Here is a 16,002-nt window from a genome sequence, read left to right as displayed (position 1 = left end):
CTCTCACCCTCCCACGCTTCTGACTGTACCCAGTGCATGTATAAACAAAACAAACAAACAAACAAATAAATAAAGCATGCCTCTATTAAAAAATAATAATAATAAAAAAAAAAGAAAGAAATACATTGGGGATAGGAACTCAGGTCTCCTTGACTCTTGACCTACACTCCACTGTCCACTGAGTTTAAAAAAAAAAAAAAAAGGTGTTTTGTTAAATGGCTTAAAACAAACAACTGAATAACTGTTAGGGTGAAGGTCAGTGAAAGCAAAGCAAACCTTTCTTAATGAGCGCCACACTGTGAAGCTGTCCGCAGCCTCTGCAGTGCAGGTTCGATCCCGGCCAGCCAGAGAGAAACCCACATGGTGAGCAGACCTCTCCTGTCTCGCCCGCTGCTCCCCTCAGCAGTGTATTTCATCAGTCTGCCTGTTCTGTTCCCCGCTCTGGCTCTGGAGAATCCTCTCACCCTCCCGCACATCTGGCCTTTACCCTAGTTCTTATATAAATAAATCTTTTTAAAAAAATTAATAAAAAGAAAACCATACTTTCCATAAGACAAATTTGTCACAGTTAATTATAAAATTATGTATCATACTTTCTAAAGACATAAAATGTTTCTAAGTAAACTATGAATGAAAAGAAACTAAAACCTAATTCCATTCTCAATAAAGGTATCTTGGCATTTTTTAAAAAGTTCTATTGATGCATACAAGAACTGGGGTGTAAGCCAGAGGTGTGGGGGCGTGAGAGGATTCACCAGAGAGTGGGGAGCAGAACAGGCAGATCTACTGAAATACACTGCTGAGGGGAGCAGTGGGACAGGAGAAGCAGGAGAGGTCTGCTGCGCCACATGGGTTGCTCCCTGGATGGCTAGGGATCAGGGATCCAACTTGTGCTGCAGTACCTGGCAATAGCTGATAGCGCTGTCTTTAGCCCCTGCGCCACCAGGGAGGCTGTTAACATTTTTTTAAATTAATTTATGTTTGCGTAGAAGAACTGGGGTATAGGCCAGAGGTGCAGGGAAGTGGGGGGGGGGCAGGCGGTGTGAAGAATGGAGAATACACCAAAGACAGAGTGGGTAGAACAGGAGGATATAGTGAAATACAATGCTAAGGGGAGCAGCGGGAGAGACAGGCTAGGGCTAGAACTCAGGCCCTAGTGGTGATAGCTCTGAGACTTAACCCCTAGGCCACCATGGAAGCCCCATCTTGGCATTTTTATAATTCAAAAAATCTACCTCAACACCTTTTCATGGATGACTTTCTAAAATCTCGCTCGAAAAAAGGACATAAACTAGACATCAATTAACATCTCAATAAAGTTGACTATTTTTAAAATAAATGAGTGTTATAAAGAAATAGTATCAAGGTGTTGTGTTCTTGTATATTTGTATTATACTTTAAAATCCACAAATACAATTTTTAAAAACAAAGCTTTCTGATATTGAGGGGAGACTAAATTGGAAACCATTGGAAACCTTTCTGGAAATATTCTAAAACTGATTGTGGTGGTGGTTGCACAATTCTGTGAATATAAGAAAAACCACTGCATTGTACAATTAAATGGGTGAAATACGTGGTATGTGAAGTATTTCTCAATAAAACTCATTGAAAAAAAACCTCTCTGGAGAACAAATCGGAAATATGTGTCCAAAGCTTTTGAAATGTTTTTTTTTTAAGTAATTCTACTTCTAGACGTTTGCTATAGCAGAATAATCACAGTCAGACAGATGTAGGCATTGTTACTGTCTAAGTCTTATCAACAAATTATAATATTAAAAAAATACAAACTGCCTAAAACACCACCAACAGAAGAATGGTAAACAGATATGGCACATCCATATAGTGAGACTGTAAGCCAATTTTAAAAATCACATTGTCAAAAAGAAAATCATTTCACAATCAAGGATGCTATAAAATATAAATGTACGATTTCAATTTGTAGAAAGAATACATGTCAGCATAAGAATAAACACTGGAAAGTGATAGAACAAAATGTTAAGAGTAGTTACTTTTAGTAGATAAGATTTCATGAGATTTTAATCTACCCACCGATTTCAATTTTTTTTACAATACAATCCTTTCATAACTTAAACAAAATGTTATTTTTAAACTAGCAGCTACTTTGGAAAGTAAAAATTTTCCAATAAAAATTCAAAACTGACAGGGTCATCAACATTTCTTAAGGGTATTATGTGTGTATATGTGTACCCATGTATGTATATGTATGCAATACCTAAACTAGTAACTTAAATATCTCAACTAACTTTATCACCCAGAAAGATAAATTCTAATGATTAAGGCTTAACTGTATAGCTGGCAGCACCATAAAAACTATAAAATGGGGCCTCCCTGATGGCACAAGGGGTTAGGCTCAGCAGTATGAAGCTATAGGCAGCCATTGAAGCAGGAGTTCGATCCCCAGCCAGGGGATACACTGCCCTCAGCAGTGTATTTCAGTCAATCTGCCAGTTCTGTTCCTTACTCTGTCTCTGGTGAATCCTCTTAGCAACACCCCCCAACCCCCGCCTCTGGCCTACACCTCAGCTCTTGTATGCATAAATAAAATGTTAAAAAATATGTATGAAATATGCAAAAACCATATTAACTCTACTTCATACACAAAATCAAATTAGCTAATTTAGACTTAAAAAATATCAACTAATGTTTACACCTTTATCTAGGAAAACTCAACATATATGTTCATTTCAAGACTTAATTATTTATTATCCTTGCAGGAGGAAAATTAGAAAAAAAATTATTTAACCCTCAGCCAGAATAAAAAAGAATAACATCCTAATGCATCACAGAAATTCAAGGATACAGTAAAGCCAGCAAGAAGTTTCTCACTACAATCAAATATTAAACACTAGTTGCTAATGCACTTGGATCCTATAGTATTTTTAAAAATGGAGACAGGAGAGGGGTAAAAATTAAAAATTGGAGACAGCTTAAAGTGACGAAATTATAAAAACTTTCATTTATGTATGTAGATGTGTTACAAAAATGTCTTTTTCAGAATCTACATTTTATGCAAAAAGATACATTTGTTAAGTAATCAAAGGGAAGCATTCAATTTTTTTCTGCTCTCAAAACCTTTAGAAGTAAACACTTAACCTTTCCAAACATGTAAGAAAAAAGCCTAGAAAGCCAGGGAAAACACAAGTATGTTTTTCCAGACTGAAAAGAGATTTGATTCACCTACTCAAGATACTGAAAAGGTAAGAATCAGAGGCACCAAGGGTAAAGAGTCAAATAGAGACTGTCATTACCAATCAGTTTACTTTTTGAATGATTACATTAATGTGAAACTAAGAGAATCAAACTGATTTTTGTAAATTATAAAACCTACATTTTTGTACTTAGAAAATAAACATGCCTAAGAGGTTATTAAAATAGGTAAAATTGACATTTTCCAAGCAAAAGTCATCATTACAGTTTGCATGCTGAGCGCTGGGTTGCGAAGCTGTCCGCGGCCTCTGTGGTGCCGGTTCGATCCCCAGCTGCTCCCTGGCCACAGGAGGAGGGTCCCACAGGGCACGCAGACCTCTCCTGCCGCCCGCTGCTCCCCTCAGCAGTGTCCTTCTGCCTGCTCTGCTCCCCGCTCTAGCTCTGGTGAATTCTCTCACCCTCCCGTGCTTCTGACTATACCCAGTGCATGTGTAAACAAAACAAACAAACAAATAAATAAATAAAAACATGCCTCTATTTAAAAAAAAAAAAAAAAAAAAAAACAAGTCAGACCTGGGCCTCCCCAGTGGCGCAGCGGTTGAGCGCTGGGTTGCGAAGCTGCCCGCAGCCTCTGCAGCGTCGGTTCGATCCTCCCCTCCCCGGCTGGTCCTGCATGGCGCACAGACCTCTCCTGCCGCCCGCTGCTCCCCTCATCAGTGTACTTCGGTCCTTCTGCCTGTTCTGCTCCCCGCTCTGGCTCTGGTGAATTCTCTCATCCTCCCATGCTTGTATGTATGTATGTATGTATGTATGTATAAATAAATACATCTTTTTAAAAAAAAAAAAAAAACCAAGTCAGACCTCCCTGGTGCCCCAAGGGTTAAGTCTCAATACTATCACTGCCAAGGCCTGAATTTGATCCCCAGCCAGGGAGCTAACCCATATGGCGCAGCACACCTCTCCTGTTTTGTCTGATGCTCCCCTCAGCAGTGTATTTCAGTAGATCTGCCTGTTCTGCTCCCCACTTTGTCTCTGGTGAATCCTTTCACCACCCCCTACCAACTCTGGCCTACACCCCAGTTCTACGCAAAAAATAAAATCTTTATAAAAACAAAATCAAGTCACTGAATCCTATCAAAAAGTTACAACAGAAATAAAATGAATAAGTAAGTTTATATAAAATGCCATGATTCTTACAGAATTCAATAGTTTCTTGTTTCACATTCTTAATAAGGCACCAAGATATCAAAGCACTAAAGGAATATACTAAATGTTAGGAAACTTTATTTTTCCCAATTGTCTAGGTAACCCTTTTGATAACAAAATTAAAAATGGTGATTCCATTTTTACATATGCTAACTCTTCATGGTTATTAATTTTTCATGTTACTTTTCAGCATATTTTTATCTCCAAAAGTCCAATTCCCACCAAAGCATCACCAGCTAAACCAAGACTGTTTCTGCAGCTTTTCTTAAAGAGCTTATTATGTGGGTGGCGACAAGATTTTCACTTTCTAATTATTTGTTTATACTGTACATTTAGGTTTTATGCTCTTTTTATATATATTTATCCTATTTTACAGCTTAAAGGCTTTTTAAATGCTTACTTCTTTTTATTGTATCTCTTTCTTAAGATTCCACAGTTAAGAGATGTCAGTAACACAAGACTCAATAGACATTCTACTGTCTTGGCTATGGCCAAAACACCACTGTGCGAGTGTTTAATCTTCTTAATCTTAAATTAGTCTATGAACTAAATTTTATTTTACTAAAAAACCCCAAGAAGCCACACATTTCTTAAATATGAAATACCTATTTGTATATTTCAGGATAGAAATAATTATACCAAAATAAGAAAAAGCATATACTATAATAGAAAAATTCTTTGTTGTATATTTTAATTGTCTACTAAAATAAAGATAATGCAGAACATGAAGGAAAAAAATCAAGGCACATACACACATATTTGTAGAAAAATTCTTCAGTAATCAGACATCTGAAAACCTTATTGTACTTAGCTGGCAGACTATTTGGCTTAAGGAATTCCCAAAATCTTAAATTTTCCCATCTTTTAACTGAGTTAAACAATTCTTGTGCTTTCCCACTTCACATTTTAAAAAAAGGTAGTTACTGGGCCTCCCTGGTGGCGCAGAGGTTAAAGACACCGCACTAGCAAGCTATTGCCAGACACTGCAGCATGAGAGTTTGATCCCCAAGACTGACCCCAGGCTGACCAGGGAACTAACCTACATGGCATACCAGACCTTTCCAGTCTTGGCCACTGCTCCCCTCAGCAGTGTATTTCAGTAAATCCACCTGTTCTGCTCCCTACTCTGTCTCTGGTGAATCCTCTCACCCCCCTCAGCCACATCTGACCCACACCCCAGCTCATATGCATAAATAAATCTTTTTTTCCCATAAATAAATCTTTAAAAAAATAAAAAATTTAAAAAGGCAGTTATTGTGTAGGGATTCCATTGAAACACCTCTGAAAGTTTCTACAAATATATTATTAGGTGACAGTATCATATATTTATATGGCTAAAATGAAATCCGATGAAAAATTTTCATTTTTACCTTAGCGTAATCCTAAATCTGGATAAAAAGAGAACCTAGTAAGAAAAAAGTTACCACACTGTAGATTAATGAAGACAGATCTAAATCTAAAATTTTTTAATTAGCCAAGAATCCTTCAGAGAGCTTTTCAAATTCAAAATCTTATCAGTAAGCAGAGGTACATTACAAGTAATAACACACATTCATCTAGGGATCTACCTATCTATCTGTCACCTCCGTTCTCTACACCACAAAATTTGAAATATGCTATTTTTTTTTTTTCAGGCCAAACTGCTTAGGCATAACACAATACAGAAATATTTAATAGAAAGCCCTTATTAAGTACTTAGCAAAGTTAACAAGAGCCAAAAACAAAACTCTGTAAGCTTTCAAGAAATGTGTTAGGCAGTGGCAGAATAATAAATTTCTTCAATTTATCTTTCTTAGTACTTATAAAAAATTAGCTTACAAAATAGAGCTCACCATTCATTTAAACACTCAAAAGCTGGACATGTGTATTAACAAAGGAATAAGTATTTTAATTGCTCTTTCAAAAAATAAGATGTTTTTTAAGTGAAACTGAAAATACCATTGTACCAAGAAACAGATTTTTATGGACAGATTACAAATTCTAAACCTAAATTCTAAATTTTAAATTTATTTTACTTTTTGAGTGCCTAAAACAGTTTTGAAAGTGTCGAGTGAATAAGAAACATGGCTAACTTATTTTCTTCTTGATAGGCAAGAATAATTAAAGATAAAGCAAACAGTTGCCTTCTAAGGTCTTTTTTTTAAAAAAAAACTTGTTTTCCAGTTAGATATTCTTAGCTCATTTTTAAAAAACTAACCAGTGTCTCAATTTTCTTTCCAAGTTATTTTCCAGGATGTTGGACTCTTATTTTTTCATTCCACTATCTTATTTCACTGATAATTTAATTAAAATGGGAAAATTTTGCCCCAACCATTTCATTACACAAAACACACACTTCAAGATACATGTATATGATTAATTTATAATTGTAAAAATAATTTTTGCATATGCTAAATATATAAATGATGTATGAAGAGAAAATCCTTTGCCTCACTGTAACTTAAGTCTAATGCATTCATTATACTAAATGTGCCTAAGTTTGAGAATTCTACCTCACCTTGAGTTTTCACAGACAGTTCAAATCCATCATAATAAAATAATGTGATACAGTGTAAAGAGTGAGATAGCAGGTCACCAAAGACTTGAACTTATCTGCTTTAGGCCTCTGTTCTGTCTCTTGTATTAGTAGTTGCACTGTATCTCTTCCCTTTACATAGGCTGGTAGGGACTTAATTCAGGACCGGTTATATTAGTGATAATGGCAAAAACCTGTTAACAACCTAACAATCAGTATTCCAAACAATGGAATACTATCTGGTCCTTAAAAAAAAAAGTTGCAGTTTTCTGAGCTCATTTAAAAGGATGACCCAGATAGCCTATTAAAACAAACCAAAAAAAAAAAAAAAAAAAAAAAAAAAACCAAAATGCAGATAGTATGATCCAATTTGTGTGCATTTTAAGTTGGAAATGTGCATATATATGTACAGAAATCTTCTAGAGGGCTACACAAGAAACTTCAGAATGATTATCAATGGGAATTGTGTTAACTTCTTTTAAAGCCTTAGTCTCTTGGGACATTTTAAAAAATTTAAATGGTGACTATTTATTTTTATGAACTTTTAAAAAAATCTGAAAGTAAAGGTCTGCTGATACAGGTTCTATGCTTAGAAAAGATCTGGATTCAAATACTGATTTCTATTTACCATCTGTGAGATTACTTAACCTCAATTTCTCTATTTGCAAAAGGGAATTACTACCACTAACCTCATACAACTATTAATAAGATAAAAGGAAATCATGTATATAAGATATAGCAGAGCAACTTTAAGAGGACAACAATGATTAGCAGCTATTACTATGATTATTATAAACTCCAGTAACTTAATGTGTGATCTTTAGAATGAGATTTGATAATTCAAGGATGACCAATTTCAAAGGCAACCAATTTCCTTCACCCCAAACTCATCCAACTGATTGTATACGAACATATTTAGTAACTGAGAGTTTTTTTCAGTTATCACAGATAGCAGGTGAGCTAAGGAACCTAGAATTAAGAGCAAAATTTAGGTTTTAATTAGTATAATCCAACTAGAACAGCCTAGTTCGTCATATAGATACCTATACAAGGAGTCAAAATAATCAAGACAGCTGAGTAGGGGACCCTGCTCTTTATAATGCTGAATACATAGGAATACTCTTTTTTTTTTAGTAATTCAAGTTTCCAACATGATTTTTTAAGTAAACTATTTCTAAATTTTCTAAAAATTTATGGCACTGATATTTGCACAGTTTACTAGATTACAAATAACACATCAATCAACTGGGAGATAATAAAATTGGAATCGCCATAAAAAGAAGTTCCAGAGAAACATTCTGAATGGCTTTTTAAAAGTAGAACTTTTTTCATAGAATAAAAAGAAAAATTCTGGCCAAATATTATCAAATCAAAATACTGCAAGCTATAAATCTCGACTAAAAGCACTCTCACAAAGCACCAATCACATTATTCAATTTAATTTTTCCAACAGACTACGAACACATCCTAAACTTTAAAACAACCTGAAAAGACACTGCACTAAAGGCGATTAAATCAGCATGTTGCACAAATGGTTTGAATTCATGTTACAATTTTGACAGACCTTCCTGGTATTAGAGAACAGTTTCCCTATCAGTAAGATGGGCTAAAGTTTGCAATTACTCCAACTGCAGTTATAAAACCAAACAAAATAACACATTTAATCATTTCCAATATGAAAACAAAATAGCTCCACTTAATTTATCTACTGTAAATTTCTTAGGGTTTAAACCTTTAGAACAGTAACTATTTCAAATCACACAAGTATTTACATCTGACTACATTAAAGCGCTACTGTAGCTTTCCTGAGAGTGACTTGAAGTTCCCACCAAAAAAACTGGCCTCTTAGTGAGGATCTAAGAACTGAATGCCTACTTCATAGATGATTGCACTGTGCTGAACTAGCATTTGGAAATTGTATTGACCTAGCCACATGAAAGCAGAGAGAAGGGATAGAGGAGAGTTTATAAAAAAAAAAAAAAAAAAAAATCCAAAACACTACTACTTAAAACATCCATCATCTACAGGCAAGAGTAATCAGAAACAACCATTTTAAAATACACACATTTGTAATATTCCAACATTCAAAATACAGTAAGCAGATCTCCCTAGCCCTTCTCACCCCCACAGTGTTTTGCCAAGAGCACAAGCCCAAGTAAAATAACCAATGCAATTTCCTTGTTTACTTAAAGAATTGCAGAAAACATGTTAACTGCTTCTGAGATTTCAAATACAAACGAATTTTCGTTATTTAGAAGACTTTTCATGATTATGTTTAAAATATGAGAGTATTAATGATTCCTTCGGCTAGTAAAAAGCTAGTTTTAACTTTATAAAAAGGGTTAAATTTTACACTGCAGTTCATTAGCATGCCTTGTTTGCAACCAGAAGGAAGAGGGAAAGGGGGTGGGGGGAGCAGCAAAACACACAAGATGGAAAACATCACCACCTCCTTTGGTGGTTGTGAATAATTTTCAATGACCCCAAGATGTAAGGGAAGAGTTCACAAATAGAAAAGGGGTTAACAATCTGAACTGGCCCTCCTGAATCATAGTGATGTCGGAGAAGAAATTTATTTACACTGCAGTGCCTGGCAGCAAACATGGCTGCCCCTGCCCCCTTTAAATCGGAATAGTCTTCACTCCCTCACCAAAAACATCAAATTATGGCCATGGCTCTCCCTGTCTTGCTACCATAACACAAACAAATCTCCTCCTCCCTCAGAACAGTAAAACCCACACCTCTTTTCACAACAATCACAACCCCACAACCACTAGCTTCTCTATTCTTTAGCCTTTAAAGAAAAGGTACAAAATACACACAAATGTAGAAACAAAAGGCTTTCCCTTCCTAACACTTTAACAACCCCCACCCCCTTCTTTTCCTCCCACTTTGTGATGTTTGATCGATAGTTCTCACCCTTCTCAACATTCATTTGAGGAGGCTTCACGTCTCCCCCTATCCCAATAACCTGCCTTTCAGTTTCCTGAATCTTATCCTATTACATCTCGTCTCAATCATTTCTCATCCTTTTTTCTAATCCACCTTTTCCTCCACTTCCATTCCCTCGTTTCTCCTTTGATGCCTCGTTTCTCCATCAAACCCATCCCCTTGCTCCAGACTCTTCAGTTCCCACACTCCACCCCCAACCCCAAACCTCCCCTATTTCTCAGTCCGCCCAGGTCTCTGATGTTTCCCAAACCTAACTCTTCTCTGCCCCTGCCCCTCCCCCGATTCATCCTTATCCCCGCCCCCATCCCACCTCTACTCCCAATTCCCAGTTCAGAGCCACCCCATCTCTTACCCCAACCCTACCTCCCCTGCCCCACCTCCCAAGCCCTCTACACCCCCACCTTGCCATCTGCTCCTCCTTGCAGACCCCCTCCGAGCCCTTCCAGGCCGCCCTCTTCTCCTTCCAAGCCAGGGTCCCTCTCCCTACCCGGGTCCCATCACAGGTCGCCCCTCCTCGCCGCCCCCTCCGGTGCCCTTCCTTCCGAGACACAACACACACACACACACACGCACACACACACGCGCGCGCGCGCGCTCACTTTACCTTCAGTTTGTTCCATTCTAACCCCCCGGCCGTGTCAGTACGATAACAGGAGAGACACGGAGGCCCGGAGTGGGGCTGGGGTGCGGGCAGCCGCCGGGGCCGCGGGGGAAGGAGACGGAACCAAGCTAGGCCGCATGAAATCCCCGGGCTAGATTTCCCCCGCGCCGGACGCCTCTGCCATGGCGGCCAGCACCAAGGAGGGCCACGGCCGGGCCGGGCCGGGCGCGAGGCGGGGCGGCGAGGCGGAGGGCAGCCGGAGGTGCGCGGGGAAGGGCTGCCGGAGGGATGGGGGTCGCCGCGCAGCCGCTGCCGCCGCTGGAGAGCAGCCTGTGGCCGGCGGCCGGGCCGGCGCAGCGGAGACCTCGGCGCTCGACGCGGCCTTCGCACGTCTCTTCGCGGCGACCCGCGCACCGTCCCCCTCGGCCCGCGCCGCCGTCCTGGCCGCCGCCGCCGTCCGCTCCCGCCGCCGCCGCCGCCGCCGCGCACAAAGCCCCCCCACCCGACTCGCGGAGCGCCGCCGGCGCCGCCGCCAAATCCTCAGCTCCTCATTGGCCGCCGGCCGCGGCGCCTGCCGGGAAATGCAGTCCGCGGCTGGGGCGCAGGGGCGAGAGGAGGAAGAGGCGAGGCGGCGGGGCGGAGAGCAGGGGCGGGAGCGTCACCAGAACCGCGAGCGGTCGGGGAGCGTCGAGATGAGACACGAGACCGCAAGAGATAAAGTCAGGGAGACAGGAAGGAATGATGCGAAGAAGAGTTACACACACACACACACACACACACACACACACTAGAAAACAGGTTAAAGGCTGGCTGGGCCTGTGAGATAAAATTGAGCTTGTGCGTGTTCTTGGTACTTATTAAATAACAGCGCGTATTCAGTACCATATGGCACGCCTCGGAGGGGCTCTGCTCTGCCAGCCCTGGATGTGAGAAATAACCTACAAACGCGTGTCCTGTCACGATGACCAGGGAAAAGTGGGACAGTTTATGCGCCTCCCTGTCTGTCCCCGTCCGACAGCTGTCAGGGAACCAGGGAAGCCTCCCCTGTTACACATGTGTCGGCGTCTGGAAACCGCGCCTGCAGTTTCAGACTTCGGCCTCGGGGGACAGGCTCCCTCGCGGTCGCGGATGTGAGGGCCACAGGCCCCCCACCCCACCCCACCCCACCGCACCCCACCCCACCGCACCCCACCCCACCGCACCGCACCCCACCCCACCCCAGAGGGCCAGAAGCCAAGCATTGGAAGGCGGTGCCTCCTCTCAGTGTCTAGGAAGCACCAACATCCTAGCAGGCGCCGGGCCCGCGCGCCTGCTTCCTGCTCGCGGTGCGGCCCGGAGGCTTGTGGGTAAAGAGGAGGACGTCAGCGCCTGCCGCCGCCGGGACGCCGGGGCCCGAGGGGCCGGAATCCGTCACGTGCCGGGGCCCTCAGCTGCTCGCGGCCAGACCTTCGCTTCGAGGGATGTGAGGGCACTTGTCTTGGACAGATCTCGCGCCAAAATGAGAGGAGGAAGAGAGTCAAAAATCGCTGTAAGCTTTTTGCCCTCGCGTCCGAGGAAACTCATGTCGAACAATAGAAGGTCCGAGATTTAGGACAAGCTGAACTTGTCTTGCAGGAGCGTGCGCATTTGGTGGTAATTCCCGGGACCTGGTGAGAATGACTTAGAAGGTTGCCACGCAGAGATATGAATGTACAAAAGAAACATGGGCAACCATCAGATGAGGAAACCAATGCTTTGCTCTCAGAATAGTAGAGTGGTAGCACTGCAAGCACGTGGGGTTCATCTCTCAGTAGATGTTACAGGGCTGGATCTATTTGACGCCGTTTCAAGAAATTCATGGTATCTCTAAATACCACTTAAATCAGAAACGAAAAGGTTCCTACCGACCAATTCTTTTAATGTTACTGATTATCACTTTTAAAAACGTAGCCCTGGGACCTCCCTGGTCGCATAGGGATTAAAGTCTCAGCGCTATCAAGCCATCACCAGCCATTGCGGCATGAGTTCAATTCCCTAGTCAGGAAGACAACCCACATGGCACAGCAGACCTCTCCCATCTCGGGCTTCTCCCCTCAGCTGTGTATTTCAGTAAATCCGCCTGTTCTGCTCCCCACTCTGTCTCTAGCAAATCCTCTCTCATACCACCCACCCTCACCTCTGGCCTACACCCCAGTTCTTATATGCATAAATAAATAAAAAATAAATATTTAAATAAAAATAAAAACAACCCTTTAAAAAAAATCCTAAGGATGATACTCAGAATTAAATATTCACATAATCATTAACTACTTCTAAACTTATGCTTGTGTAGAACCTATGCTTTGAGTACCAAAAGTTAAAGGAATCAATAAAAGCACATTTTTGTTTGTTATAAGTGTCTTTTTTAGTACACAGACGTCCAAAAGGGGACCATCTGAGCCTATTTGTTTGACTCTATTTCCCATAGAGGTGAATTTCATCTTTTTCGTTCTTGTGGTCATTATTACTTTCATACTTCTTTTCCCATCTTCCTGTATCCTCATGGCTTTGTTGATAGATCATCACCTTCACCTCACACCTGTTTTTTCCTTGGAAAAAACTCTGATACCTTGTCCCCAGAGATTTGCTTTCACTCTGCTCCTAAAGATATGTTGACAAATGTTTAAAGTTATATGAAGTAGGTGCATAGTCACTTCACGCAAAACATTAGAAAATACACTTAATACTATTTGATTTACAGCCATACTTAGGGGAAAAAAAACAGTAAAAAAACATTTTTAGCATCTAACATCTTCTGAGATTCAGTGAGCTTTCTCTCCCCCATAGTAAATGAGCAACAAGCTCATTAAAACAGCAATGTAACAATTCTTAGGGCCAAAGTTATGGAGAAAAAAAAATTGTTTCTCTTCTAATATTATCCCCACACTCCTTACAAGATAAATCACTCATCCTAAAGTCAAAAAGTTGCCAGGCCTGGTAACAGAAAGCAAACATTGCTTCGAAATGGATTTCAGTAAACTTTCTTTTTTTTTTTAAGATTTATTTATTTATGCATACAAGAACTGGGGCACAGGCCAAAGATGGGGGGTGGGAGGATTCACCAGAGACAGAGTGGGGAACAGAACAGGCAGACAGACTGAAACTGAGGGGAGAAGCAGGGAGACAGGAGAGGTCTGCTGGGCCATGTAGATTGCTCCCTGGCCAGCCTGTGCAGCAAACTAGTGCTGCAGAGCCTGCAGATTGCTTCATGGTGCGGTGCTTAACCCCTTGCGCCATCAGGGAGGCCCCTCTGTAAACTTTCTTAACCCTTCCCCTTTCAGAATAGGATAGCTGACATATGGCCATGGTAGAAAACCTAGTTCATCTTTCAAATACAGAGCTTGGAATCATTCATCTGGTTTATGAATACTTAATGACGTTCACTATGCCTTGCTGTAAGCCAATACAATGCATCAATAAGAATATTTCACAATATGAATTGTCTCCCAGGGAACTGAGAGGAATATTTGTCCATCATTTAATGCTCTTTTCCAGAAATGTATACATGGTTGTGCAGTAATTTACAAAATTAGTGTGAAAGCTATACATAGTTTTAAAGCTCAAAATTTTGCCAATAAGAATTTTCAGAGTAGGAAAGCCTATAAAGCCAAAGCTTTATAGATTTTAATTCTAGTAAACGTAGCACGTGAAAACCTTTAAGTGGAAAGTTGGTCATCAAACATTCACAAAGGGACCTCTAGTGGCCAAAATGAATGTTTTTGCTTATTTAACATAGTTGATCCATTTGGTTATTAGCTGAAAAATGCTTTGTGGATTAAAAGCAGTCTGCATTTTTTTAAAAACTGAAATTTAATACCCACTATTTTTCATTCTTACAAATGTGCAGTCCAGATGAGTAACATCTGTGGTCAGCTCACATGTTAGGAAAACTATTCTCCGTGAGAAAGCGATTCCTTGCTGTCTGGTGTTATGTCAAAACAGAGCCAATAAAAATGTTGTCTTCCTTCTAGAGTCAGATAAAATGGATGGGTAGAAATAACTGGGGAGCGAGACTGTTTCTAGATCTTTCACTTTCCGAAGATGACTCAGTAGCCCATCCTAGAAGTGCTTGCAAACCTGCAGTGCCTGTGTCATCACACACCAACTATATTATACATTTTAAATGTTCTTTGGAATTTATACACAATCTATTGATCATGAACAACACCCGTTAAAAGAACCTTTATAAAGCAAATTTCTTTAGTGGAACTCATATTTCCACAGGAAAATTTCACAATCGTGGGCCCTGAAGAAGGAACAGAGATGTTTTTTCCTTAACCATTCCCGCCCTTTCTGCCACTCTCTCTTCCCACTGCTCCCCCCACCCCCCCACCCCAACCCAACCCACCCCACCCCGGCTGTGGCGAGATGGAGGGGGAGGAGGGTGGGGAGGAAAAACATCAAAGTGATGTAATTTGTGGTTCCAAGATGGTTACCATGGCGACTATCTGGCGTATTACGCTATCGGTAAGGTAAGTGCTTCTTTAATACTAGCTTTCAATGAAGGGCTTTGGGGAGGGGGCGGAGGTGAATCCACAGCCTACGGAGAGTGGACTTGCAGAGAGACGTCAGCCTCGGACCTCCCCGCGCAGGGTCTCCAGAAACTAAACACAACAGAGAAGTCTTCTCGCGGGGAGGAACCGGACTTGGCGGCCTCGGGGGCGGCCTCGGCGAGGCACGCCCGCCCTCCTCAGAGCTTGAGCGCTCATTGGTGGGTGGTGTCGTCACTCAGAGTGACGTCACCGGGTGAGGAAAGAGGTGGAGCCATAGAGACTTGGCCTCGGGCCCTTCTAGCTTGGGGAGCTGAGGGCGAGGGGCAATTGGGAAGGGGCCTGGAGTCCTGAGGCAGCCGTTCCGTGAAGCCGGCGGGAGGCGGTCGGGGTGAGCCGGCCGAGGCCTTCAAGTTCGGGGGGCTGTACCTGCCTGCTCTCCTCCGGAGTCCGCGCATTCTGCTTCTCCCGTCGCGCCCAGTTTCCCGGCAGCTTCCAGTTGCTCCCCACTGCGCGGTCCTCAGCCCTGACCTCGTCCCCCCAGACTTGGAGCTCAGCCTCCCTTCCCCCCGCTTCCGAGTTTCGCGTCTTTCTCTTCCGTACCCTGAGCCCAGCTTCCCTTCACCTTCCTCCCTCACCCCCGATCGCCAACCTGGTTCGTCGTTCCGGTGCCTGCACCACCCCCTCGCCCCGACCCCGAGACAACACACACTGTTCACCAACACACAGCGCGCACAAAAGCCCCTGGGCGGGGAAGCCGAGGGCTCGTCTTGCCCCCGGGGGGTCAAATGCCAGAAGCAAAGGTAACCCCGAGAGCCCGGGGCTCTGACTTGGGCGAGGGCGGCGCGAAAGCCCGGGCGGGGCGCGCAGCTGGTCCTCGCCTAGGCCCGGCCCCTGGGAAGTGGTTGCTCACAGTCCAGAGCGGGAGTGCCCGGGACCAGACGGCAGATCACCCGTAAACCCGGTCTGGTCTGCCTCCAGCGTGAGGCCACCCCACCCGCTCATAGGCTGGGTTCAGACCTGCTGAAGTATTACTTGGCTGCCGGTTCAAA

This window comes from Talpa europaea (genome assembly GCF_964194135.1).
Source record: "Talpa europaea genome assembly, chromosome: 4".
Taxonomy (NCBI): Eukaryota; Metazoa; Chordata; class Mammalia; order Eulipotyphla; family Talpidae; genus Talpa; species Talpa europaea.
This window is presented reverse-complemented; position numbering follows the sequence as displayed.